Source organism: Lissotriton vulgaris, chromosome 7 (assembly GCF_964263255.1).
Source record: "Lissotriton vulgaris chromosome 7, aLisVul1.2, whole genome shotgun sequence".
NCBI lineage: Eukaryota > Metazoa > Chordata > Amphibia > Caudata > Salamandridae > Lissotriton > Lissotriton vulgaris.
The window spans coordinates 1389201767-1389226214 of record NC_141695.1 but is presented as its reverse complement, the minus strand read 5'-3'; the positions used below and the strand labels follow the sequence as shown (position 1 = coordinate 1389226214).

General features: G+C 45.1%; 26 non-coding genes across 26 annotated transcripts; 13 read left to right on the top strand and 13 right to left on the bottom strand.

Annotated features, from left to right (window-relative positions):
- Positions 1–377: 377 nt before the first annotated feature.
- Positions 378–484, bottom strand: LOC147703872 (U6 spliceosomal RNA). The gene has a single exon (XR_015298178.1). It is a non-coding gene; the product is annotated as a U6 spliceosomal RNA (small nuclear RNA).
- Positions 485–1198: 714 nt separating this feature from the next.
- TRNAR-ACG (transfer RNA arginine (anticodon ACG)) lies at positions 1199–1271 on the top strand. The gene has a single exon. It is a non-coding gene; the product is annotated as a tRNA-Arg (tRNA).
- A 1010-nt stretch (positions 1272–2281) lies between these two features.
- On the bottom strand, positions 2282–2388 carry LOC147703870 (U6 spliceosomal RNA). Its single transcript, XR_015298167.1, has one exon. It is a non-coding gene; the product is annotated as a U6 spliceosomal RNA (small nuclear RNA).
- A 714-nt stretch (positions 2389–3102) lies between these two features.
- TRNAR-ACG (transfer RNA arginine (anticodon ACG)) lies at positions 3103–3175 on the top strand. Its single transcript has one exon. It is a non-coding gene; the product is annotated as a tRNA-Arg (tRNA).
- A 1010-nt stretch (positions 3176–4185) lies between these two features.
- On the bottom strand, positions 4186–4292 carry LOC147703868 (U6 spliceosomal RNA). Its single transcript, XR_015298156.1, has one exon. It is a non-coding gene; the product is annotated as a U6 spliceosomal RNA (small nuclear RNA).
- Positions 4293–5006: 714 nt separating this feature from the next.
- On the top strand, positions 5007–5079 carry TRNAR-ACG (transfer RNA arginine (anticodon ACG)). The gene has a single exon. It is a non-coding gene; the product is annotated as a tRNA-Arg (tRNA).
- A 1010-nt stretch (positions 5080–6089) lies between these two features.
- Positions 6090–6196, bottom strand: LOC147703866 (U6 spliceosomal RNA). The gene has a single exon (XR_015298145.1). It is a non-coding gene; the product is annotated as a U6 spliceosomal RNA (small nuclear RNA).
- A 714-nt stretch (positions 6197–6910) lies between these two features.
- Positions 6911–6983, top strand: TRNAR-ACG (transfer RNA arginine (anticodon ACG)). The gene has a single exon. It is a non-coding gene; the product is annotated as a tRNA-Arg (tRNA).
- Positions 6984–7993: 1010 nt separating this feature from the next.
- On the bottom strand, positions 7994–8100 carry LOC147703864 (U6 spliceosomal RNA). Its single transcript, XR_015298134.1, has one exon. It is a non-coding gene; the product is annotated as a U6 spliceosomal RNA (small nuclear RNA).
- Positions 8101–8814: 714 nt separating this feature from the next.
- On the top strand, positions 8815–8887 carry TRNAR-ACG (transfer RNA arginine (anticodon ACG)). The gene has a single exon. It is a non-coding gene; the product is annotated as a tRNA-Arg (tRNA).
- A 1020-nt stretch (positions 8888–9907) lies between these two features.
- LOC147703862 (U6 spliceosomal RNA) lies at positions 9908–10014 on the bottom strand. The gene has a single exon (XR_015298123.1). It is a non-coding gene; the product is annotated as a U6 spliceosomal RNA (small nuclear RNA).
- Positions 10015–10728: 714 nt separating this feature from the next.
- Positions 10729–10801, top strand: TRNAR-ACG (transfer RNA arginine (anticodon ACG)). Its single transcript has one exon. It is a non-coding gene; the product is annotated as a tRNA-Arg (tRNA).
- A 1010-nt stretch (positions 10802–11811) lies between these two features.
- LOC147703860 (U6 spliceosomal RNA) lies at positions 11812–11918 on the bottom strand. The gene has a single exon (XR_015298112.1). It is a non-coding gene; the product is annotated as a U6 spliceosomal RNA (small nuclear RNA).
- A 714-nt stretch (positions 11919–12632) lies between these two features.
- TRNAR-ACG (transfer RNA arginine (anticodon ACG)) lies at positions 12633–12705 on the top strand. Its single transcript has one exon. It is a non-coding gene; the product is annotated as a tRNA-Arg (tRNA).
- Positions 12706–13715: 1010 nt separating this feature from the next.
- Positions 13716–13822, bottom strand: LOC147703858 (U6 spliceosomal RNA). Its single transcript, XR_015298101.1, has one exon. It is a non-coding gene; the product is annotated as a U6 spliceosomal RNA (small nuclear RNA).
- Positions 13823–14536: 714 nt separating this feature from the next.
- On the top strand, positions 14537–14609 carry TRNAR-ACG (transfer RNA arginine (anticodon ACG)). Its single transcript has one exon. It is a non-coding gene; the product is annotated as a tRNA-Arg (tRNA).
- Positions 14610–15619: 1010 nt separating this feature from the next.
- Positions 15620–15726, bottom strand: LOC147703856 (U6 spliceosomal RNA). Its single transcript, XR_015298090.1, has one exon. It is a non-coding gene; the product is annotated as a U6 spliceosomal RNA (small nuclear RNA).
- Positions 15727–16440: 714 nt separating this feature from the next.
- On the top strand, positions 16441–16513 carry TRNAR-ACG (transfer RNA arginine (anticodon ACG)). Its single transcript has one exon. It is a non-coding gene; the product is annotated as a tRNA-Arg (tRNA).
- A 1010-nt stretch (positions 16514–17523) lies between these two features.
- On the bottom strand, positions 17524–17630 carry LOC147703854 (U6 spliceosomal RNA). The gene has a single exon (XR_015298079.1). It is a non-coding gene; the product is annotated as a U6 spliceosomal RNA (small nuclear RNA).
- Positions 17631–18344: 714 nt separating this feature from the next.
- On the top strand, positions 18345–18417 carry TRNAR-ACG (transfer RNA arginine (anticodon ACG)). The gene has a single exon. It is a non-coding gene; the product is annotated as a tRNA-Arg (tRNA).
- A 1010-nt stretch (positions 18418–19427) lies between these two features.
- LOC147703852 (U6 spliceosomal RNA) lies at positions 19428–19534 on the bottom strand. Its single transcript, XR_015298067.1, has one exon. It is a non-coding gene; the product is annotated as a U6 spliceosomal RNA (small nuclear RNA).
- A 714-nt stretch (positions 19535–20248) lies between these two features.
- TRNAR-ACG (transfer RNA arginine (anticodon ACG)) lies at positions 20249–20321 on the top strand. Its single transcript has one exon. It is a non-coding gene; the product is annotated as a tRNA-Arg (tRNA).
- A 1010-nt stretch (positions 20322–21331) lies between these two features.
- On the bottom strand, positions 21332–21438 carry LOC147703850 (U6 spliceosomal RNA). The gene has a single exon (XR_015298056.1). It is a non-coding gene; the product is annotated as a U6 spliceosomal RNA (small nuclear RNA).
- Positions 21439–22152: 714 nt separating this feature from the next.
- TRNAR-ACG (transfer RNA arginine (anticodon ACG)) lies at positions 22153–22225 on the top strand. The gene has a single exon. It is a non-coding gene; the product is annotated as a tRNA-Arg (tRNA).
- A 1010-nt stretch (positions 22226–23235) lies between these two features.
- Positions 23236–23342, bottom strand: LOC147703848 (U6 spliceosomal RNA). Its single transcript, XR_015298045.1, has one exon. It is a non-coding gene; the product is annotated as a U6 spliceosomal RNA (small nuclear RNA).
- Positions 23343–24056: 714 nt separating this feature from the next.
- TRNAR-ACG (transfer RNA arginine (anticodon ACG)) lies at positions 24057–24129 on the top strand. The gene has a single exon. It is a non-coding gene; the product is annotated as a tRNA-Arg (tRNA).
- Positions 24130–24448: the final 319 nt, after the last annotated feature.

The window sequence follows — 24448 nt, the reverse complement described above, 5'->3', positions numbered from 1 at the left end:
TGCAAGGTGGACTTTAACAATACTGCTAAAAAGGCACTCCCAGACATCCCTGAGGCCTTCATTTGCATAGGCCCTGCCCTTCTCTTTGTCCTGATTCCCACAAATCAACACAACACTGCAGCAGTATAGATTTGGGGGTGGTGAAGAATAATGACAGTGAGGCTAAAAAAGAGAAAGAAAAGTCCCAGAAGTCCTGCAGGCTTCCTTGCTAAATGCAGCTGAACATAGAGCGCACCTTCTTTACTGCAAAGCAAATACATTAAAAATGTTGAGGAGAGACTAATTGAAAAATACATATTACGGGGACAGCACTGGGACCTGCTTTATTTTTTCAATTAGTCTTGAAAACAAAAAAGATTTCTCTCCTGAAAGCTGTTAAAAATATGGAACGCTTCACGAATTTGCGTGTCATCCTTGCGCAGGGGCCATGCTAATCTTCTCTGTATCGTTCCAATTTTAGTATATGTGCTGCCGAAGCGAGCACACTTTATTGATGAACTGACAATGTTTATAAACTCTCTAAATCTACAGTCTCTAGACATAGGGTGGCCTGGCAGAGATGCTCAGATGGCCAGTACGCATTCAAATCTGAGCCAATGGTCAAAAATGGATGAAGAGTAGCAATCCATTATTCTTCACTGCATTTGTGGTCCAAGACTAAACACACCGTAAGTATGTAGATTATACCAGGTTTGCAAAGGCTCCTGGGTCGGGCTACAGACAAGGAGCATTGTGACGTCACGCTGCCTGTGGAACAGTGATATTAAAGGTGAAACAGCTGCACAGTAGGTTAGGTGAAGGGCTCTGAGAGTGGAAAGGCAGCATGCTTGGGTCCCTGGACAAGGTGAGCTTATGATAATGTGTCTGAATGTTCACCTGTGTTGTAATATTAAACCCCTTATTGTTGTAAACGCCTACTTACTAAGGAGTTCTCAAGCTCAGCCCCACACAGACCTGGAACTGATTATGTTAATGCAAACTATTTAAGAAACTGAGCCTGATCTAAAAGATTTCCTTGGATCTAGGACCATTTCGCCTAGCTTTTAGGTGCTTCCTTCTCCTAAAGTCCTTTGTAAAACTTGGGAAAACCTCACAGAACAGACTTCCAGGAGGTCAGATGGGTTTCCTTGTGCCTTCACACACACATACACACACTTTCTAGCCCACTTAAGGACAAAAGGATGCGTAAGTCTACATAGGGCCAGTGGCGCAATGGATAACGCGTCTGACTACGGATCAGAAGATTGTAGGTTCGACTCCTATCTGGCTCGGAAGGGTTGTAGGTCCCTGTTTGATTATATTCCTGTGGAATTTTTATTTACCTCAGACTTGTTGTAGGTTCAATATTCTCCAGCAGGATTCATCCAGCAGTTGTTCCACGGTAGAGCGCAAGTAATAGGACCACAGCTAGTTAAACGTTTCCCATTTGCTGCTGGACTCTATGTGATGGCCGTCCCGTGGTGTGCTGCTTTTGTATTTCAACATGGGTCCCTGATACTCTTAATTGCGAAAAAGCTTGTTGACAAAAGTGTGTGTGCGCGAGGGTCTGTGGACGTAGGCAGGTGTGTGCACTTGAATGCTTACCCATTTACATGTGTGAGAGGAACAAACCAACTCCCTGTGGGCTGCAGGCTTACAACTGGTAGCCCCAGTAGCCAGGCAGAACCACAGGTAAGGAGAGAGAGAAAGTTGGTCCATTATTAGAGAAGGACCATAAGCATCTTGCACTGCTACCTTCTTCCCCTCTCAGCCACGATCGGCCAAGACCTCTCTATTAGGGTAGAGGGTGAACATTTCTTGGACCTCAGAAACTGAGGGATGTAGACCCAATATGTCCTCCAAGCGCCTAGAGACCTGGTGCCCAATCTGGCATGGTGTTTTTCAGCTTACCCGACCAATCCGGTTGCAAGGTGGACTTTAACAATACTGCTAAAAAGGCACTCCCAGACATCCCTGAGGCCTTCATTTGCATAGGCCCTGCCCTTCTCTTTGTCCTGATTCCCACAAATCAACACAACACTGCAGCAGTATAGATTTGGGGGTGGTGAAGAATAATGACAGTGAGGCTAAAAAAGAGAAAGAAAAGTCCCAGAAGTCCTGCAGGCTTCCTTGCTAAATGCAGCTGAACATAGAGCGCACCTTCTTTACTGCAAAGCAAATACATTAAAAATGTTGAGGAGAGACTAATTGAAAAATACATATTACGGGGACAGCACTGGGACCTGCTTTATTTTTTCAATTAGTCTTGAAAACAAAAAAGATTTCTCTCCTGAAAGCTGTTAAAAATATGGAACGCTTCACGAATTTGCGTGTCATCCTTGCGCAGGGGCCATGCTAATCTTCTCTGTATCGTTCCAATTTTAGTATATGTGCTGCCGAAGCGAGCACACTTTATTGATGAACTGACAATGTTTATAAACTCTCTAAATCTACAGTCTCTAGACATAGGGTGGCCTGGCAGAGATGCTCAGATGGCCAGTACGCATTCAAATCTGAGCCAATGGTCAAAAATGGATGAAGAGTAGCAATCCATTATTCTTCACTGCATTTGTGGTCCAAGACTAAACACACCGTAAGTATGTAGATTATACCAGGTTTGCAAAGGCTCCTGGGTCGGGCTACAGACAAGGAGCATTGTGACGTCACGCTGCCTGTGGAACAGTGATATTAAAGGTGAAACAGCTGCACAGTAGGTTAGGTGAAGGGCTCTGAGAGTGGAAAGGCAGCATGCTTGGGTCCCTGGACAAGGTGAGCTTATGATAATGTGTCTGAATGTTCACCTGTGTTGTAATATTAAACCCCTTATTGTTGTAAACGCCTACTTACTAAGGAGTTCTCAAGCTCAGCCCCACACAGACCTGGAACTGATTATGTTAATGCAAACTATTTAAGAAACTGAGCCTGATCTAAAAGATTTCCTTGGATCTAGGACCATTTCGCCTAGCTTTTAGGTGCTTCCTTCTCCTAAAGTCCTTTGTAAAACTTGGGAAAACCTCACAGAACAGACTTCCAGGAGGTCAGATGGGTTTCCTTGTGCCTTCACACACACATACACACACTTTCTAGCCCACTTAAGGACAAAAGGATGCGTAAGTCTACATAGGGCCAGTGGCGCAATGGATAACGCGTCTGACTACGGATCAGAAGATTGTAGGTTCGACTCCTATCTGGCTCGGAAGGGTTGTAGGTCCCTGTTTGATTATATTCCTGTGGAATTTTTATTTACCTCAGACTTGTTGTAGGTTCAATATTCTCCAGCAGGATTCATCCAGCAGTTGTTCCACGGTAGAGCGCAAGTAATAGGACCACAGCTAGTTAAACGTTTCCCATTTGCTGCTGGACTCTATGTGATGGCCGTCCCGTGGTGTGCTGCTTTTGTATTTCAACATGGGTCCCTGATACTCTTAATTGCGAAAAAGCTTGTTGACAAAAGTGTGTGTGCGCGAGGGTCTGTGGACGTAGGCAGGTGTGTGCACTTGAATGCTTACCCATTTACATGTGTGAGAGGAACAAACCAACTCCCTGTGGGCTGCAGGCTTACAACTGGTAGCCCCAGTAGCCAGGCAGAACCACAGGTAAGGAGAGAGAGAAAGTTGGTCCATTATTAGAGAAGGACCATAAGCATCTTGCACTGCTACCTTCTTCCCCTCTCAGCCACGATCGGCCAAGACCTCTCTATTAGGGTAGAGGGTGAACATTTCTTGGACCTCAGAAACTGAGGGATGTAGACCCAATATGTCCTCCAAGCGCCTAGAGACCTGGTGCCCAATCTGGCATGGTGTTTTTCAGCTTACCCGACCAATCCGGTTGCAAGGTGGACTTTAACAATACTGCTAAAAAGGCACTCCCAGACATCCCTGAGGCCTTCATTTGCATAGGCCCTGCCCTTCTCTTTGTCCTGATTCCCACAAATCAACACAACACTGCAGCAGTATAGATTTGGGGGTGGTGAAGAATAATGACAGTGAGGCTAAAAAAGAGAAAGAAAAGTCCCAGAAGTCCTGCAGGCTTCCTTGCTAAATGCAGCTGAACATAGAGCGCACCTTCTTTACTGCAAAGCAAATACATTAAAAATGTTGAGGAGAGACTAATTGAAAAATACATATTACGGGGACAGCACTGGGACCTGCTTTATTTTTTCAATTAGTCTTGAAAACAAAAAAGATTTCTCTCCTGAAAGCTGTTAAAAATATGGAACGCTTCACGAATTTGCGTGTCATCCTTGCGCAGGGGCCATGCTAATCTTCTCTGTATCGTTCCAATTTTAGTATATGTGCTGCCGAAGCGAGCACACTTTATTGATGAACTGACAATGTTTATAAACTCTCTAAATCTACAGTCTCTAGACATAGGGTGGCCTGGCAGAGATGCTCAGATGGCCAGTACGCATTCAAATCTGAGCCAATGGTCAAAAATGTATGAAGAGTAGCAATCCATTATTCTTCACTGCATTTGTGGTCCAAGACTAAACACACCGTAAGTATGTAGATTATACCAGGTTTGCAAAGGCTCCTGGGTCGGGCTACAGACAAGGAGCATTGTGACGTCACACTGCCTGTGGAACAGTGATATTAAAGGTGAAACAGCTGCACAGTAGGTTAGGTGAAGGGCTCTGAGAGTGGAAAGGCAGCATGCTTGGGTCCCTGGACAAGGTGAGCTTATGATAATGTGTCTGAATGTTCACCTGTGTTGTAATATTAAACCCCTTATTGTTGTAAACGCCTACTTACTAAGGAGTTCTCAAGCTCAGCCCCACACAGACCTGGAACTGATTATGTTAATGCAAACTATTTAAGAAACTGAGCCTGATCTAAAAGATTTCCTTGGATCTAGGACCATTTCGCCTAGCTTTTAGGTGCTTCCTTCTCCTAAAGTCCTTTGTAAAACTTGGGAAAACCTCACAGAACAGACTTCCAGGAGGTCAGATGGGTTTCCTTGTGCCTTCACACACACATACACACACTTTCTAGCCCACTTAAGGACAAAAGGATGCGTAAGTCTACATAGGGCCAGTGGCGCAATGGATAACGCGTCTGACTACGGATCAGAAGATTGTAGGTTCGACTCCTATCTGGCTCGGAAGGGTTGTAGGTCCCTGTTTGATTATATTCCTGTGGAATTTTTATTTACCTCAGACTTGTTGTAGGTTCAATATTCTCCAGCAGGACTCATCCAGCAGTTGTTCCACGGTAGAGCGCAAGTAATAGGACCACAGCTAGTTAAACGTTTCCCATTTGCTGCTGGACTCTATGTGATGGCCGTCACGTGGTGTGCTGCTTTTGTATTTCAACATGGGTCCCTGATACTCTTAATTGCGAAAAAGCTTGTTGACAAAAGTGTGTGTGCGCGAGGGTCTGTGGACGTAGGCAGGTGTGTGCACTTGAATGCTTACCCATTTACATGTGTGAGAGGAACAAACCAACTCCCTGTGGGCTGCAGGCTTACAACTGGTAGCCCCAGTAGCCAGGCAGAACCACAGGTAAGGAGAGAGAGAAAGTTGGTCCATTATTAGAGAAGGACCATAAGCATCTTGCACTGCTACCTTCTTCCCCTCTCAGCCACGATCGGCCAAGACCTCTCTATTAGGGTAGAGGGTGAACATTTCTTGGACCTCAGAAACTGAGGGATGTAGACCCAATATGTCCTCCAAGCGCCTAGAGACCTGGTGCCCAATCTGGCATGGTGTTTTTCAGCTTACCCGACCAATCCGGTTGCAAGGTGGACTTTAACAATACTGCTAAAAAGGCACTCCCAGACATCCCTGAGGCCTTCATTTGCATAGGCCCTGCCCTTCTCTTTGTCCTGATTCCCACAAATCAACACAACACTGCAGCAGTATAGATTTGGGGGTGGTGAAGAATAATGACAGTGAGGCTAAAAAAGAGAAAGAAAAGTCCCAGAAGTCCTGCAGGCTTCCTTGCTAAATGCAGCTGAACATAGAGCGCACCTTCTTTACTGCAAAGCAAATACATTAAAAATGTTGAGGAGAGACTAATTGAAAAATACATATTACGGGGACAGCACTGGGACCTGCTTTATTTTTTCAATTAGTCTTGAAAACAAAAAAGATTTCTCTCCTGAAAGCTGTTAAAAATATGGAACGCTTCACGAATTTGCGTGTCATCCTTGCGCAGGGGCCATGCTAATCTTCTCTGTATCGTTCCAATTTTAGTATATGTGCTGCCGAAGCGAGCACACTTTATTGATGAACTGACAATGTTTATAAACTCTCTAAATCTACAGTCTCTAGACATAGGGTGGCCTGGCAGAGATGCTCAGATGGCCAGTACGCATTCAAATCTGAGCCAATGGTCAAAAATGGATGAAGAGTAGCAATCCATTATTCTTCACTGCATTTGTGGTCCAAGACTAAACACACCGTAAGTATGTAGATTATACCAGGTTTGCAAAGGCTCCTGGGTCGGGCTACAGACAAGGAGCATTGTGACGTCACGCTGCCTGTGGAACAGTGATATTAAAGGTGAAACAGCTGCACAGTAGGTTAGGTGAAGGGCTCTGAGAGTGGAAAGGCAGCATGCTTGGGTCCCTGGACAAGGTGAGCTTATGATAATGTGTCTGAATGTTCACCTGTGTTGTAATATTAAACCCCTTATTGTTGTAAACGCCTACTTACTAAGGAGTTCTCAAGCTCAGCCCCACACAGACCTGGAACTGATTATGTTAATGCAAACTATTTAAGAAACTGAGCCTGATCTAAAAGATTTCCTTGGATCTAGGACCATTTCGCCTAGCTTTTAGGTGCTTCCTTCTCCTAAAGTCCTTTGTAAAACTTGGGAAAACCTCACAGAACAGACTTCCAGGAGGTCAGATGGGTTTCCTTGTGCCTTCACACACACATACACACACTTTCTAGCCCACTTAAGGACAAAAGGATGCGTAAGTCTACATAGGGCCAGTGGCGCAATGGATAACGCGTCTGACTACGGATCAGAAGATTGTAGGTTCGACTCCTATCTGGCTCGGAAGGGTTGTAGGTCCCTGTTTGATTATATTCCTGTGGAATTTTTATTTACCTCAGACTTGTTGTAGGTTCAATATTCTCCAGCAGGATTCATCCAGCAGTTGTTCCACGGTAGAGCGCAAGTAATAGGACCACAGCTAGTTAAACGTTTCCCATTTGCTGCTGGACTCTATGTGATGGCCGTCACGTGGTGTGCTGCTTTTGTATTTCAACATGGGTCCCTGATACTCTTAATTGCGAAAAAGCTTGTTGACAAAAGTGTGTGTGCGCGAGGGTCTGTGGACGTAGGCAGGTGTGTGCACTTGAATGCTTACCCATTTACATGTGTGAGAGGAACAAACCAACTCCCTGTGGGCTGCAGGCTTACAACTGGTAGCCCCAGTAGCCAGGCAGAACCACAGGTAAGGAGAGAGAGAAAGTTGGTCCATTATTAGAGAAGGACCATAAGCATCTTGCACTGCTACCTTCTTCCCCTCTCAGCCACGATCGGCCAAGACCTCTCTATTAGGGTAGAGGGTGAACATTTCTTGGACCTCAGAAACTGAGGGATGTAGACCCAATATGTCCTCCAAGCGCCTAGAGACCTGGTGCCCAATCTGGCATGGTGTTTTTCAGCTTACCCGACCAATCCGGTTGCAAGGTGGACTTTAACAATACTGCTAAAAAGGCACTCCCAGACATCCCTGAGGCCTTCATTTGCATAGGCCCTGCCCTTCTCTTTGTCCTGATTCCCACAAATCAACACAACACTGCAGCAGTATAGATTTGGGGGTGGTGAAGAATAATGACAGTGAGGCTAAAAAAGAGAAAGAAAAGTCCCAGAAGTCCTGCAGGCTTCCTTGCTAAATGCAGCTGAACATAGAGCGCACCTTCTTTACTGCAAAGCAAATACATTAAAAATGTTGAGGAGAGACTAATTGAAAAATACATATTACGGGGACAGCACTGGGACCTGCTTTATTTTTTCAATTAGTCTTGAAAACAAAAAAGATTTCTCTCCTGAAAGCTGTTAAAAATATGGAACGCTTCACGAATTTGCGTGTCATCCTTGCGCAGGGGCCATGCTAATCTTCTCTGTATCGTTCCAATTTTAGTATATGTGCTGCCGAAGCGAGCACACTTTATTGATGAACTGACAATGTTTATAAACTCTCTAAATCTACAGTCTCTAGACATAGGGTGGCCTGGCAGAGATGCTCAGATGGCCAGTACGCATTCAAATCTGAGCCAATGGTCAAAAATGTATGAAGAGTAGCAATCCATTATTCTTCACTGCATTTGTGGTCCAAGACTAAACACACCGTAAGTATGTAGATTATACCAGGTTTGCAAAGGCTCCTGGGTCGGGCTACAGACAAGGAGCATTGTGACGTCACACTGCCTGTGGAACAGTGATATTAAAGGTGAAACAGCTGCACAGTAGGTTAGGTGAAGGGCTCTGAGAGTGGAAAGGCAGCATGCTTGGGTCCCTGGACAAGGTGAGCTTATGATAATGTGTCTGAATGTTCACCTGTGTTGTAATATTAAACCCCTTATTGTTGTAAACGCCTACTTACTAAGGAGTTCTCAAGCTCAGCCCCACACAGACCTGGAACTGATTATGTTAATGCAAACTATTTAAGAAACTGAGCCTGATCTAAAAGATTTCCTTGGATCTAGGACCATTTCGCCTAGCTTTTAGGTGCTTCCTTCTCCTAAAGTCCTTTGTAAAACTTGGGAAAACCTCACAGAACAGACTTCCAGGAGGTCAGATGGGTTTCCTTGTGCCTTCACACACACATACACACACTTTCTAGCCCACTTAAGGACAAAAGGATGCGTAAGTCTACATAGGGCCAGTGGCGCAATGGATAACGCGTCTGACTACGGATCAGAAGATTGTAGGTTCGACTCCTATCTGGCTCGGAAGGGTTGTAGGTCCCTGTTTGATTATATTCCTGTGGAATTTTTATTTACCTCAGACTTGTTGTAGGTTCAATATTCTCCAGCAGGATTCATCCAGCAGTTGTTCCACGGTAGAGCGCAAGTAATAGGACCACAGCTAGTTAAACGTTTCCCATTTGCTGCTGGACTCTATGTGATGGCCGTCACGTGGTGTGCTGCTTTTGTATTTCAACATGGGTCCCTGATACTCTTAATTGCGAAAAAGCTTGTTGACAAAAGTGTGTGTGCGCGAGGGTCTGTGGACGTAGGCAGGTGTGTGCACTTGAATGCTTACCCATTTACATGTGTGAGAGGAACAAACCAACTCCCTGTGGGCTGCAGGCTTACAACTGGTAGCCCCAGTAGCCAGGCAGAACCACAGGTAAGGAGAGAGAGAAAGTTGGTCCATTATTAGAGAAGGACCATAAGCATCTTGCACTGCTACCTTCTTCCCCTCTCAGCCACGATCGGCCACGATCGGCCAAGGCCTCTCTATTAGGGTAGAGGGTGAACATTTCTTGGACCTCAGAAACTGAGGGATGTAGACCCAATATGTCCTCCAAGCGCCTAGAGACCTGGTGCCCAATCTGGCATGGTGTTTTTCAGCTTACCCGACCAATCCGGTTGCAAGGTGGACTTTAACAATACTGCTAAAAAGGCACTCCCAGACATCCCTGAGGCCTTCATTTGCATAGGCCCTGCCCTTCTCTTTGTCCTGATTCCCACAAATCAACACAACACTGCAGCAGTATAGATTTGGGGGTGGTGAAGAATAATGACAGTGAGGCTAAAAAAGAGAAAGAAAAGTCCCAGAAGTCCTGCAGGCTTCCTTGCTAAATGCAGCTGAACATAGAGCGCACCTTCTTTACTGCAAAGCAAATACATTAAAAATGTTGAGGAGAGACTAATTGAAAAATACATATTACGGGGACAGCACTGGGACCTGCTTTATTTTTTCAATTAGTCTTGAAAACAAAAAAGATTTCTCTCCTGAAAGCTGTTAAAAATATGGAACGCTTCACGAATTTGCGTGTCATCCTTGCGCAGGGGCCATGCTAATCTTCTCTGTATCGTTCCAATTTTAGTATATGTGCTGCCGAAGCGAGCACACTTTATTGATGAACTGACAATGTTTATAAACTCTCTAAATCTACAGTCTCTAGACATAGGGTGGCCTGGCAGAGATGCTCAGATGCCCAGTACGCATTCAAATCTGAGCCAATGGTCAAAAATGTATGAAGAGTAGCAATCCATTATTCTTCACTGCATTTGTGGTCCAAGACTAAACACACCGTAAGTATGTAGATTATACCAGGTTTGCAAAGGCTCCTGGGTCGGGCTACAGACAAGGAGCATTGTGACGTCACGCTGCCTGTGGAACAGTGATATTAAAGGTGAAACAGCTGCACAGTAGGTTAGGTGAAGGGCTCTGAGAGTGGAAAGGCAGCATGCTTGGGTCCCTGGACAAGGTGAGCTTATGATAATGTGTCTGAATGTTCACCTGTGTTGTAATATTAAACCCCTTATTGTTGTAAACGCCTACTTACTAAGGAGTTCTCAAGCTCAGCCCCACACAGACCTGGAACTGATTATGTTAATGCAAACTATTTAAGAAACTGAGCCTGATCTAAAAGATTTCCTTGGATCTAGGACCATTTCGCCTAGCTTTTAGGTGCTTCCTTCTCCTAAAGTCCTTTGTAAAACTTGGGAAAACCTCACAGAACAGACTTCCAGGAGGTCAGATGGGTTCCCTTGTGCCTTCACACACACATACACACACTTTCTAGCCCACTTAAGGACAAAAGGATGCGTAAGTCTACATAGGGCCAGTGGCGCAATGGATAACGCGTCTGACTACGGATCAGAAGATTGTAGGTTCGACTCCTATCTGGCTCGGAAGGGTTGTAGGTCCCTGTTTGATTATATTCCTGTGGAATTTTTATTTACCTCAGACTTGTTGTAGGTTCAATATTCTCCAGCAGGACTCATCCAGCAGTTGTTCCACTGTAGAGCGCAAGTAATAGGACCACAGCTAGTTAAACGTTTCCCATTTGCTGCTGGACTCTATGTGATGGCCGTCACGTGGTGTGCTGCTTTTGTATTTCAACATGGGTCCCTGATACTCTTAATTGCGAAAAAGCTTGTTGACAAAAGTGTGTGTGCGCGAGGGTCTGTGGACGTAGGCAGGTGTGTGCACTTGAATGCTTAGCCATTTACATGTGTGAGAGGAACAAACCAACTCCCTGTGGGCTGCAGGCTTACAACTGGTAGCCCCAGTAGCCAGGCAGAACCACAGGTAAGGAGAGAGAGAAAGTTGGTCCATTATTAGAGAAGGACCATAAGCATCTTGCACTGCTACCTTCTTCCCCTCTCAGCCACGATCGGCCAAGACCTCTCTATTAGGGTAGAGGGTGAACATTTCTTGGACCTCAGAAACTGAGGGATGTAGACCCAATATGTCCTCCAAGCGCCTAGAGACCTGGTGCCCAATCTGGCATGGTGTTTTTCAGCTTACCCGACCAATCCGGTTGCAAGGTGGACTTTAACAATACTGCTAAAAAGGCACTCCCAGACATCCCTGAGGCCTTCATTTGCATAGGCCCTGCCCTTCTCTTTGTCCTGATTCCCACAAATCAACACAACACTGCAGCAGTATAGATTTGGGGGTGGTGAAGAATAATGACAGTGAGGCTAAAAAAGAGAAAGAAAAGTCCCAGAAGTCCTGCAGGCTTCCTTGCTAAATGCAGCTGAACATAGAGCGCACCTTCTTTACTGCAAAGCAAATACATTAAAAATGTTGAGGAGAGACTAATTGAAAAATACATATTACGGGGACAGCACTGGGACCTGCTTTATTTTTTCAATTAGTCTTGAAAACAAAAAAGATTTCTCTCCTGAAAGCTGTTAAAAATATGGAACGCTTCACGAATTTGCGTGTCATCCTTGCGCAGGGGCCATGCTAATCTTCTCTGTATCGTTCCAATTTTAGTATATGTGCTGCCGAAGCGAGCACACTTTATTGATGAACTGACAATGTTTATAAACTCTCTAAATCTACAGTCTCTAGACATAGGGTGGCCTGGCAGAGATGCTCAGATGGCCAGTACGCATTCAAATCTGAGCCAATGGTCAAAAATGGATGAAGAGTAGCAATCCATTATTCTTCACTGCATTTGTGGTCCAAGACTAAACACACCGTAAGTATGTAGATTATACCAGGTTTGCAAAGGCTCCTGGGTCGGGCTACAGACAAGGAGCATTGTGACGTCACGCTGCCTGTGGAACAGTGATATTAAAGGTGAAACAGCTGCACAGTAGGTTAGGTGAAGGGCTCTGAGAGTGGAAAGGCAGCATGCTTGGGTCCCTGGACAAGGTGAGCTTATGATAATGTGTCTGAATGTTCACCTGTGTTGTAATATTAAACCCCTTATTGTTGTAAACGCCTACTTACTAAGGAGTTCTCAAGCTCAGCCCCACACAGACCTGGAACTGATTATGTTAATGCAAACTATTTAAGAAACTGAGCCTGATCTAAAAGATTTCCTTGGATCTAGGACCATTTCGCCTAGCTTTTAGGTGCTTCCTTCTCCTAAAGTCCTTTGTAAAACTTGGGAAAACCTCACAGAACAGACTTCCAGGAGGTCAGATGGGTTTCCTTGTGCCTTCACACACACATACACACACTTTCTAGCCCACTTAAGGACAAAAGGATGCGTAAGTCTACATAGGGCCAGTGGCGCAATGGATAACGCGTCTGACTACGGATCAGAAGATTGTAGGTTCGACTCCTATCTGGCTCGGAAGGGTTGTAGGTCCCTGTTTGATTATATTCCTGTGGAATTTTTATTTACCTCAGACTTGTTGTAGGTTCAATATTCTCCAGCAGGATTCATCCAGCAGTTGTTCCACGGTAGAGCGCAAGTAATAGGACCACAGCTAGTTAAACGTTTCCCATTTGCTGCTGGACTCTATGTGATGGCCGTCACGTGGTGTGCTGCTTTTGTATTTCAACATGGGTCCCTGATACTCTTAATTGCGAAAAAGCTTGTTGACAAAAGTGTGTGTGCGCGAGGGTCTGTGGACGTAGGCAGGTGTGTGCACTTGAATGCTTACCCATTTACATGTGTGAGAGGAACAAACCAACTCCCTGTGGGCTGCAGGCTTACAACTGGTAGCCCCAGTAGCCAGGCAGAACCACAGGTAAGGAGAGAGAGAAAGTTGGTCCATTATTAGAGAAGGACCATAAGCATCTTGCACTGCTACCTTCTTCCCCTCTCAGCCACGATCGGCCAAGACCTCTCTATTAGGGTAGAGGGTGAACATTTCTTGGACCTCAGAAACTGAGGGATGTAGACCCAATATGTCCTCCAAGCGCCTAGAGACCTGGTGCCCAATCTGGCATGGTGTTTTTCAGCTTACCCGACCAATCCGGTTGCAAGGTGGACTTTAACAATACTGCTAAAAAGGCACTCCCAGACATCCCTGAGGCCTTCATTTGCATAGGCCCTGCCCTTCTCTTTGTCCTGATTCCCACAAATCAACACAACACTGCAGCAGTATAGATTTGGGGGTGGTGAAGAATAATGACAGTGAGGCTAAAAAAGAGAAAGAAAAGTCCCAGAAGTCCTGCAGGCTTCCTTGCTAAATGCAGCTGAACATAGAGCGCACCTTCTTTACTGCAAAGCAAATACATTAAAAATGTTGAGGAGAGACTAATTGAAAAATACATATTACGGGGACAGCACTGGGACCTGCTTTATTTTTTCAATTAGTCTTGAAAACAAAAAAGATTTCTCTCCTGAAAGCTGTTAAAAATATGGAACGCTTCACGAATTTGCGTGTCATCCTTGCGCAGGGGCCATGCTAATCTTCTCTGTATCGTTCCAATTTTAGTATATGTGCTGCCGAAGCGAGCACACTTTATTGATGAACTGACAATGTTTATAAACTCTCTAAATCTACAGTCTCTAGACATAGGGTGGCCTGGCAGAGATGCTCAGATGCCCAGTACGCATTCAAATCTGAGCCAATGGTCAAAAATGTATGAAGAGTAGCAATCCATTATTCTTCACTGCATTTGTGGTCCAAGACTAAACACACCGTAAGTATGTAGATTATACCAGGTTTGCAAAGGCTCCTGGGTCGGGCTACAGACAAGGAGCATTGTGACGTCACGCTGCCTGTGGAACAGTGATATTAAAGGTGAAACAGCTGCACAGTAGGTTAGGTGAAGGGCTCTGAGAGTGGAAAGGCAGCATGCTTGGGTCCCTGGACAAGGTGAGCTTATGATAATGTGTCTGAATGTTCACCTGTGTTGTAATATTAAACCCCTTATTGTTGTAAACGCCTACTTACTAAGGAGTTCTCAAGCTCAGCCCCACACAGACCTGGAACTGATTATGTTAATGCAAACTATTTAAGAAACTGAGCCTGATCTAAAAGATTTCCTTGGATCTAGGACCATTTCGCCTAGCTTTTAGGTGCTTCCTTCTCCTAAAGTCCTTTGTAAAACTTGGGAAAACCTCACAGAACAGACTTCCAGGAGGTCAGATGGGTTCCCTTGTGCCTTCACACACACATACACACACTTTCTAGCCCACTTAAGGACAAAAGGATGCGTAAGTCTACATAGGGCCAGTGGCGCAATGGATAACGCGTCTGACTACGGATCAGAAGATTGTAGGTTCGACTCCTATCTGGCTCGGAAGGGTTGTAGGTCCCTGTTTGATTATATTCCTGTGGAATTTTTATTTACCTCAGACTTGTTGTAGGTTCAATATTCTCCAGCAGGACTCATCCAGCAGTTGTTCCACTGTAGAGCGCAAGTAATAGGACCACAGCTAGTTAAACGTTTCCCATTTGCTGCTGGACTCTATGTGATGGCCGTCACGTGGTGTGCTGCTTTTGTATTTCAACATGGGTCCCTGATACTCTTAATTGCGAAAAAGCTTGTTGACAAAAGTGTGTGTGCGCGAGGGTCTGTGGACGTAGGCAGGTGTGTGCACTTGAATGCTTACCCATTTACATGTGTGAGAGGAACAAACCAACTCCCTGTGGGCTGCAGGCTTACAACTGGTAGCCCCAGTAGCCAGGCAGAACCACAGGTAAGGAGAGAGAGAAAGTTGGTCCATTATTAGAGAAGGACCATAAGCATCTTGCACTGCTACCTTCTTCCCCTCTCAGCCACGATCGGCCAAGACCTCTCTATTAGGGTAGAGGGTGAACATTTCTTGGACCTCAGAAACTGAGGGATGTAGACCCAATATGTCCTCCAAGCGCCTAGAGACCTGGTGCCCAATCTGGCATGGTGTTTTTCAGCTTACCCGACCAATCCGGTTGCAAGGTGGACTTTAACAATACTGCTAAAAAGGCACTCCCAGACATCCCTGAGGCCTTCATTTGCATAGGCCCTGCCCTTCTCTTTGTCCTGATTCCCACAAATCAACACAACACTGCAGCAGTATAGATTTGGGGGTGGTGAAGAATAATGACAGTGAGGCTAAAAAAGAGAAAGAAAAGTCCCAGAAGTCCTGCAGGCTTCCTTGCTAAATGCAGCTGAACATAGAGCGCACCTTCTTTACTGCAAAGCAAATACATTAAAAATGTTGAGGAGAGACTAATTGAAAAATACATATTACGGGGACAGCACTGGGACCTGCTTTATTTTTTCAATTAGTCTTGAAAACAAAAAAGATTTCTCTCCTGAAAGCTGTTAAAAATATGGAACGCTTCACGAATTTGCGTGTCATCCTTGCGCAGGGGCCATGCTAATCTTCTCTGTATCGTTCCAATTTTAGTATATGTGCTGCCGAAGCGAGCACACTTTATTGATGAACTGACAATGTTTATAAACTCTCTAAATCTACAGTCTCTAGACATAGGGTGGCCTGGCAGAGATGCTCAGATGGCCAGTACGCATTCAAATCTGAGCCAATGGTCAAAAATGGATGAAGAGTAGCAATCCATTATTCTTCACTGCATTTGTGGTCCAAGACTAAACACACCGTAAGTATGTAGATTATACCAGGTTTGCAAAGGCTCCTGGGTCGGGCTACAGACAAGGAGCATTGTGACGTCACGGTGCCTGTGGAACAGTGATATTAAAGGTGAAACAGCTGCACAGTAGGTTAGGTGAAGGGCTCTGAGAGTGGAAAGGCAGCATGCTTGGGTCCCTGGACAAGGTGAGCTTATGATAATGTGTCTGAATGTTCACCTGTGTTGTAATATTAAACCCCTTATTGTTGTAAACGCCTACTTACTAAGGAGTTCTCAAGCTCAGCCCCACACAGACCTGGAACTGATTATGTTAATGCAAACTATTTAAGAAACTGAGCCTGATCTAAAAGATTTCCTTGGATCTAGGACCATTTCGCCTAGCTTTTAGGTGCTTCCTTCTCCTAAAGTCCTTTGTAAAACTTGGGAAAACCTCACAGAACAGACTTCCAGGAGGTCAGATGGGTTTCCTTGTGCCTTCACACACACATACACACACTTTCTAGCCCACTTAAGGACAAAAGGATGCGTAAGTCTACATAGGGCCAGTGGCGCAATGGATAACGCGTCTGACTACGGATCAGAAGATTGTAGGTTCGACTCCTATCTGGCTCGGAAGGGTTGTAGGTCCCTGTTTGATTATATTCCTGTGGAATTTTTATTTACCTCAGACTTGTTGTAGGTTCAATATTCTCCAGCAGGATTCATCCAGCAGTTGTTCCACGGTAGAGCGCAAGTAATAGGACCACAGCTAGTTAAACGTTTCCCATTTGCTGCTGGACTCTATGTGATGGCCGTCACGTGGTGTGCTGCTTTTGTATTTCAACATGGGTCCCTGATACTCTTAATTGCGAAAAAGCTTGTTGACAAAAGTGTGTGTGCGCGAGGGTCTGTGGACGTAGGCAGGTGTGTGCACTTGAATGCTTACCCATTTACATGTGTGAGAGGAACAAACCAACTCCCTGTGGGCTGCAGGCTTACAACTGGTAGCCCCAGTAGCCAGGCAGAACCACAGGTAAGGAGAGAGAGAAAGTTGGTCCATTATTAGAGAAGGACCATAAGCATCTTGCACTGCTACCTTCTTCCCCTCTCAGCCACGATCGGCCAAGACCTCTCTATTAGGGTAGAGGGTGAACATTTCTTGGACCTCAGAAACTGAGGGATGTAGACCCAATATGTCCTCCAAGCGCCTAGAGACCTGGTGCCCAATCTGGCATGGTGTTTTTCAGCTTACCCGACCAATCCGGTTGCAAGGTGGACTTTAACAATACTGCTAAAAAGGCACTCCCAGACATCCCTGAGGCCTTCATTTGCATAGGCCCTGCCCTTCTCTTTGTCCTGATTCCCACAAATCAACACAACACTGCAGCAGTATAGATTTGGGGGTGGTGAAGAATAATGACAGTGAGGCTAAAAAAGAGAAAGAAAAGTCCCAGAAGTCCTGCAGGCTTCCTTGCTAAATGCAGCTGAACATAGAGCGCACCTTCTTTACTGCAAAGCAAATACATTAAAAATGTTGAGGAGAGACTAATTGAAAAATACATATTACGGGGACAGCACTGGGACCTGCTTTATTTTTTCAATTAGTCTTGAAAACAAAAAAGATTTCTCTCCTGAAAGCTGTTAAAAATATGGAACGCTTCACGAATTTGCGTGTCATCCTTGCGCAGGGGCCATGCTAATCTTCTCTGTATCGTTCCAATTTTAGTATATGTGCTGCCGAAGCGAGCACACTTTATTGATGAACTGACAATGTTTATAAACTCTCTAAATCTACAGTCTCTAGACATAGGGTGGCCTGGCAGAGATGCTCAGATGGCCAGTACGCATTCAAATCTGAGCCAATGGTCAAAAATGTATGAAGAGTAGCAATCCATTATTCTTCACTGCATTTGTGGTCCAAGACTAAACACACCGTAAGTATGTAGATTATACCAGGTTTGCAAAGGCTCCTGGGTCGGGCTACAGACAAGGAGCATTGTGACGTCACACTGCCTGTGGAACAGTGATATTAAAGGTGAAACAGCTGCACAGTAGGTTAGGTGAAGGGCTCTGAGAGTGGAAAGGCAGCATGCTTGGGTCCCTGGACAAGGTGAGCTTATGATAATGTGTCTGAATGTTCACCTGTGTTGTAATATTAAACCCCTTATTGTTGTAAACGCCTACTTACTAAGGAGTTCTCAAGCTCAGCCCCACACAGACCTGGAACTGATTATGTTAATGCAAACTATTTAAGAAACTGAGCCTGATCTAAAAGATTTCCTTGGATCTAGGACCATTTCGCCTAGCTTTTAGGTGCTTCCTTCTCCTAAAGTCCTTTGTAAAACTTGGGAAAACCTCACAGAACAGACTTCCAGGAGGTCAGATGGGTTTCCTTGTGGCTTCACACACACATACACACACTTTCTAGCCCACTTAAGGACAAAAGGATGCGTAAGTCTACATAGGGCCAGTGGCGCAATGGATAACGCGTCTGACTACGGATCAGAAGATTGTAGGTTCGACTCCTATCTGGCTCGGAAGGGTTGTAGGTCCCTGTTTGATTATATTCCTGTGGAATTTTTATTTACCTCAGACTTGTTGTAGGTTCAATATTCTCCAGCAGGATTCATCCAGCAGTTGTTCCACGGTAGAGCGCAAGTAATAGGACCACAGCTAGTTAAACGTTTCCCATTTGCTGCTGGACTCTATGTGATGGCCGTCACGTGGTGTGCTGCTTTTGTATTTCAACATGGGTCCCTGATACTCTTAATTGCGAAAAAGCTTGTTGACAAAAGTGTGTGTGCGCGAGGGTCTGTGGACGTAGGCAGGTGTGTGCACTTGAATGCTTACCCATTTACATGTGTGAGAGGAACAAACCAACTCCCTGTGGGCTGCAGGCTTACAACTGGTAGCCCCAGTAGCCAGGCAGAACCACAGGTAAGGAGAGAGAGAAAGTTGGTCCATTATTAGAGAAGGACCATAAGCATCTTGCACTGCTACCTTCTTCCCCTCTCAGCCACGATCGGCCAAGACCTCTCTATTAGGGTAGAGGGTGAACATTTCTTGGACCTCAGAAACTGAGGGATGTAGACCCAATATGTCCTCCAAGCGCCTAGAGACCTGGTGCCCAATCTGGCATGGTGTTTTTCAGCTTACCCGACCAATCCGGTTGCAAGGTGGACTTTAACAATACTGCTAAAAAGGCACTCCCAGACATCCCTGAGGCCTTCATTTGCATAGGCCCTGCCCTTCTCTTTGTCCTGATTCCCACAAATCAACACAACACTGCAGCAGTATAGATTTGGGGGTGGTGAAGAATAATGACAGTGAGGCTAAAAAAGAGAAAGAAAAGTCCCAGAAGTCCTGCAGGCTTCCTTGCTAAATGCAGCTGAACATAGAGCGCACCTTCTTTACTGCAAAGCAAATACATTAAAAATGTTGAGGAGAGACTAATTGAAAAATACATATTACGGGGACAGCACTGGGACCTGCTTTATTTTTTCAATTAGTCTTGAAAACAAAAAAGATTTCTCTCCTGAAAGCTGTTAAAAATATGGAACGCTTCACGAATTTGCGTGTCATCCTTGCGCAGGGGCCATGCTAATCTTCTCTGTATCGTTCCAATTTTAGTATATGTGCTGCCGAAGCGAGCACACTTTATTGATGAACTGACAATGTTTATAAACTCTCTAAATCTACAGTCTCTAGACATAGGGTGGCCTGGCAGAGATGCTCAGATGCCCAGTACGCATTCAAATCTGAGCCAATGGTCAAAAATGTATGAAGAGTAGCAATCCATTATTCTTCACTGCATTTGTGGTCCAAGACTAAACACACCGTAAGTATGTAGATTATACCAGGTTTGCAAAGGCTCCTGGGTCGGGCTACAGACAAGGAGCATTGTGACGTCACGCTGCCTGTGGAACAGTGATATTAAAGGTGAAACAGCTGCACAGTAGGTTAGGTGAAGGGCTCTGAGAGTGGAAAGGCAGCATGCTTGGGTCCCTGGACAAGGTGAGCTTATGATAATGTGTCTGAATGTTCACCTGTGTTGTAATATTAAACCCCTTATTGTTGTAAACGCCTACTTACTAAGGAGTTCTCAAGCTCAGCCCCACACAGACCTGGAACTGATTATGTTAATGCAAACTATTTAAGAAACTGAGCCTGATCTAAAAGATTTCCTTGGATCTAGGACCATTTCGCCTAGCTTTTAGGTGCTTCCTTCTCCTAAAGTCCTTTGTAAAACTTGGGAAAACCTCACAGAACAGACTTCCAGGAGGTCAGATGGGTTCCCTTGTGCCTTCACACACACATACACACACTTTCTAGCCCACTTAAGGACAAAAGGATGCGTAAGTCTACATAGGGCCAGTGGCGCAATGGATAACGCGTCTGACTACGGATCAGAAGATTGTAGGTTCGACTCCTATCTGGCTCGGAAGGGTTGTAGGTCCCTGTTTGATTATATTCCTGTGGAATTTTTATTTACCTCAGACTTGTTGTAGGTTCAATATTCTCCAGCAGGACTCATCCAGCAGTTGTTCCACGGTAGAGCGCAAGTAATAGGACCACAGCTAGTTAAACGTTTCCCATTTGCTGCTGGACTCTATGTGATGGCCGTCACGTGGTGTGCTGCTTTTGTATTTCAACATGGGTCCCTGATACTCTTAATTGCGAAAAAGCTTGTTGACAAAAGTGTGTGTGCGCGAGGGTCTGTGGACGTAGGCAGGTGTGTGCACTTGAATGCTTACCCATTTACATGTGTGAGAGGAACAAACCAACTCCCTGTGGGCTGCAGGCTTACAACTGGTAGCCCCAGTAGCCAGGCAGAACCACAGGTAAGGAGAGAGAGAAAGTTGGTCCATTATTAGAGAAGGACCATAAGCATCTTGCACTGCTACCTTCTTCCCCTCTCAGCCACGATCGGCCAAGACCTCTCTATTAGGGTAGAGGGTGAACATTTCTTGGACCTCAGAAACTGAGGGATGTAGACCCAATATGTCCTCCAAGCGCCTAGAGACCTGGTGCCCAATCTGGCATGGTGTTTTTCAGCTTACCCGACCAATCCGGTTGCAAGGTGGACTTTAACAATACTGCTAAAAAGGCACTCCCAGACATCCCTGAGGCCTTCATTTGCATAGGCCCTGCCCTTCTCTTTGTCCTGATTCCCACAAATCAACACAACACTGCAGCAGTATAGATTTGGGGGTGGTGAAGAATAATGACAGTGAGGCTAAAAAAGAGAAAGAAAAGTCCCAGAAGTCCTGCAGGCTTCCTTGCTAAATGCAGCTGAACATAGAGCGCACCTTCTTTACTGCAAAGCAAATACATTAAAAATGTTGAGGAGAGACTAATTGAAAAATACATATTACGGGGACAGCACTGGGACCTGCTTTATTTTTTCAATTAGTCTTGAAAACAAAAAAGATTTCTCTCCTGAAAGCTGTTAAAAATATGGAACGCTTCACGAATTTGCGTGTCATCCTTGCGCAGGGGCCATGCTAATCTTCTCTGTATCGTTCCAATTTTAGTATATGTGCTGCCGAAGCGAGCACACTTTATTGATGAACTGACAATGTTTATAAACTCTCTAAATCTACAGTCTCTAGACATAGGGTGGCCTGGCAGAGATGCTCAGATGCCCAGTACGCATTCAAATCTGAGCCAATGGTCAAAAATGTATGAAGAGTAGCAATCCATTATTCTTCACTGCATTTGTGGTCCAAGACTAAACACACCGTAAGTATGTAGATTATACCAGGTTTGCAAAGGCTCCTGGGTCGGGCTACAGACAAGGAGCATTGTGACGTCACGCTGCCTGTGGAACAGTGATATTAAAGGTGAAACAGCTGCACAGTAGGTTAGGTGAAGGGCTCTGAGAGTGGAAAGGCAGCATGCTTGGGTCCCTGGACAAGGTGAGCTTATGATAATGTGTCTGAATGTTCACCTGTGTTGTAATATTAAACCCCTTATTGTTGTAAACGCCTACTTACTAAGGAGTTCTCAAGCTCAGCCCCACACAGACCTGGAACTGATTATGTTAATGCAAACTATTTAAGAAACTGAGCCTGATCTAAAAGATTTCCTTGGATCTAGGACCATTTCGCCTAGCTTTTAGGTGCTTCCTTCTCCTAAAGTCCTTTGTAAAACTTGGGAAAACCTCACAGAACAGACTTCCAGGAGGTCAGATGGGTTTCCTTGTGCCTTCACACACACATACACACACTTTCTAGCCCACTTAAGGACAAAAGGATGCGTAAGTCTACATAGGGCCAGTGGCGCAATGGATAACGCGTCTGACTACGGATCAGAAGATTGTAGGTTCGACTCCTATCTGGCTCGGAAGGGTTGTAGGTCCCTGTTTGATTATATTCCTGTGGAATTTTTATTTACCTCAGACTTGTTGTAGGTTCAATATTCTCCAGCAGGATTCATCCAGCAGTTGTTCCACGGTAGAGCGCAAGTAATAGGACCACAGCTAGTTAAACGTTTCCCATTTGCTGCTGGACTCTATGTGATGGCCGTCACGTGGTGTGCTGCTTTTGTATTTCAACATGGGTCCCTGATACTCTTAATTGCGAAAAAGCTTGTTGACAAAAGTGTGTGTGCGCGAGGGTCTGTGGACGTAGGCAGGTGTGTGCACTTGAATGCTTACCCATTTACATGTGTGAGAGGAACAAACCAACTCCCTGTGGGCTGCAGGCTTACAACTGGTAGCCCCAGTAGCCAGGCAGAACCACAGGTAAGGAGAGAGAGAAAGTTGGTCCATTATTAGAGAAGGACCATAAGCATCTTGCACTGCTACCTTCTTCCCCTCTCAGCCACGATCGGCCAAGACCTCTCTATTAGGGTAGAGGGTGAACATTTCTTGGACCTCAGAAACTGAGGGATGTAGACCCAATATGTCCTCCAAGCGCCTAGAGACCTGGTGCCCAATCTGGCATGGTGTTTTTCAGCTTACCCGACCAATCCGGTTGCAAGGTGGACTTTAACAATACTGCTAAAAAGGCACTCCCAGACATCCCTGAGGCCTTCATTTGCATAGGCCCTGCCCTTCTCTTTGTCCTGATTCCCACAAATCAACACAACACTGCAGCAGTATAGATTTGGGGGTGGTGAAGAATAATGACAGTGAGGCTAAAAAAGAGAAAGAAAAGTCCCAGAAGTCCTGCAGGCTTCCTTGCTAAATGCAGCTGAACATAGAGCGCACCTTCTTTACTGCAAAGCAAATACATTAAAAATGTTGAGGAGAGACTAATTGAAAAATACATATTACGGGGACAGCACTGGGACCTGCTTTATTTTTTCAATTAGTCTTGAAAACAAAAAAGATTTCTCTCCTGAAAGCTGTTAAAAATATGGAACGCTTCACGAATTTGCGTGTCATCCTTGCGCAGGGGCCATGCTAATCTTCTCTGTATCGTTCCAATTTTAGTATATGTGCTGCCGAAGCGAGCACACTTTATTGATGAACTGACAATGTTTATAAACTCTCGAAAACTACAGTCTCTAGACATAGGGTGGCCTGGCAGAGATGCTCAGATGCCCAGTACGCATTCAAATCTGAGCCAATGGTCAAAAATGTATGAAGAGTAGCAATCCATTATTCTTCACTGCATTTGTGGTCCAAGACTAAACACACCGTAAGTATGTAGATTATACCAGGTTTGCAAAGGCTCCTGGGTCGGGCTACAGACAAGGAGCATTGTGACGTCACGCTGCCTGTGGAACAGTGATATTAAAGGTGAAACAGCTGCACAGTAGGTTAGGTGAAGGGCTCTGAGAGTGGAAAGGCAGCATGCTTGGGTCCCTGGACAAGGTGAGCTTATGATAATGTGTCTGAATGTTCACCTGTGTTGTAATATTAAACCCCTTATTGTTGTAAACGCCTACTTACTAAGGAGTTCTCAAGCTCAGCCCCACACAGACCTGGAACTGATTATGTTAATGCAAACTATTTAAGAAACTGAGCCTGATCTAAAAGATTTCCTTGGATCTAGGACCATTTCGCCTAGCTTTTAGGTGCTTCCTTCTCCTAAAGTCCTTTGTAAAACTTGGGAAAACCTCACAGAACAGACTTCCAGGAGGTCAGATGGGTTCCCTTGTGCCTTCACACACACATACACACACTTTCTAGCCCACTTAAGGACAAAAGGATGCGTAAGTCTACATAGGGCCAGTGGCGCAATGGATAACGCGTCTGACTACGGATCAGAAGATTGTAGGTTCGACTCCTATCTGGCTCGGAAGGGTTGTAGGTCCCTGTTTGATTATATTCCTGTGGAATTTTTATTTACCTCAGACTTGTTGTAGGTTCAATATTCTCCAGCAGGACTCATCCAGCAGTTGTTCCACTGTAGAGCGCAAGTAATAGGACCACAGCTAGTTAAACGTTTCCCATTTGCTGCTGGACTCTATGTGATGGCCGTCACGTGGTGTGCTGCTTTTGTATTTCAACATGGGTCCCTGATACTCTTAATTGCGAAAAAGCTTGTTGACAAAAGTGTGTGTGCGCGAGGGTCTGTGGACGTAGGCAGGTGTGTGCACTTGAATGCTTACCCATTT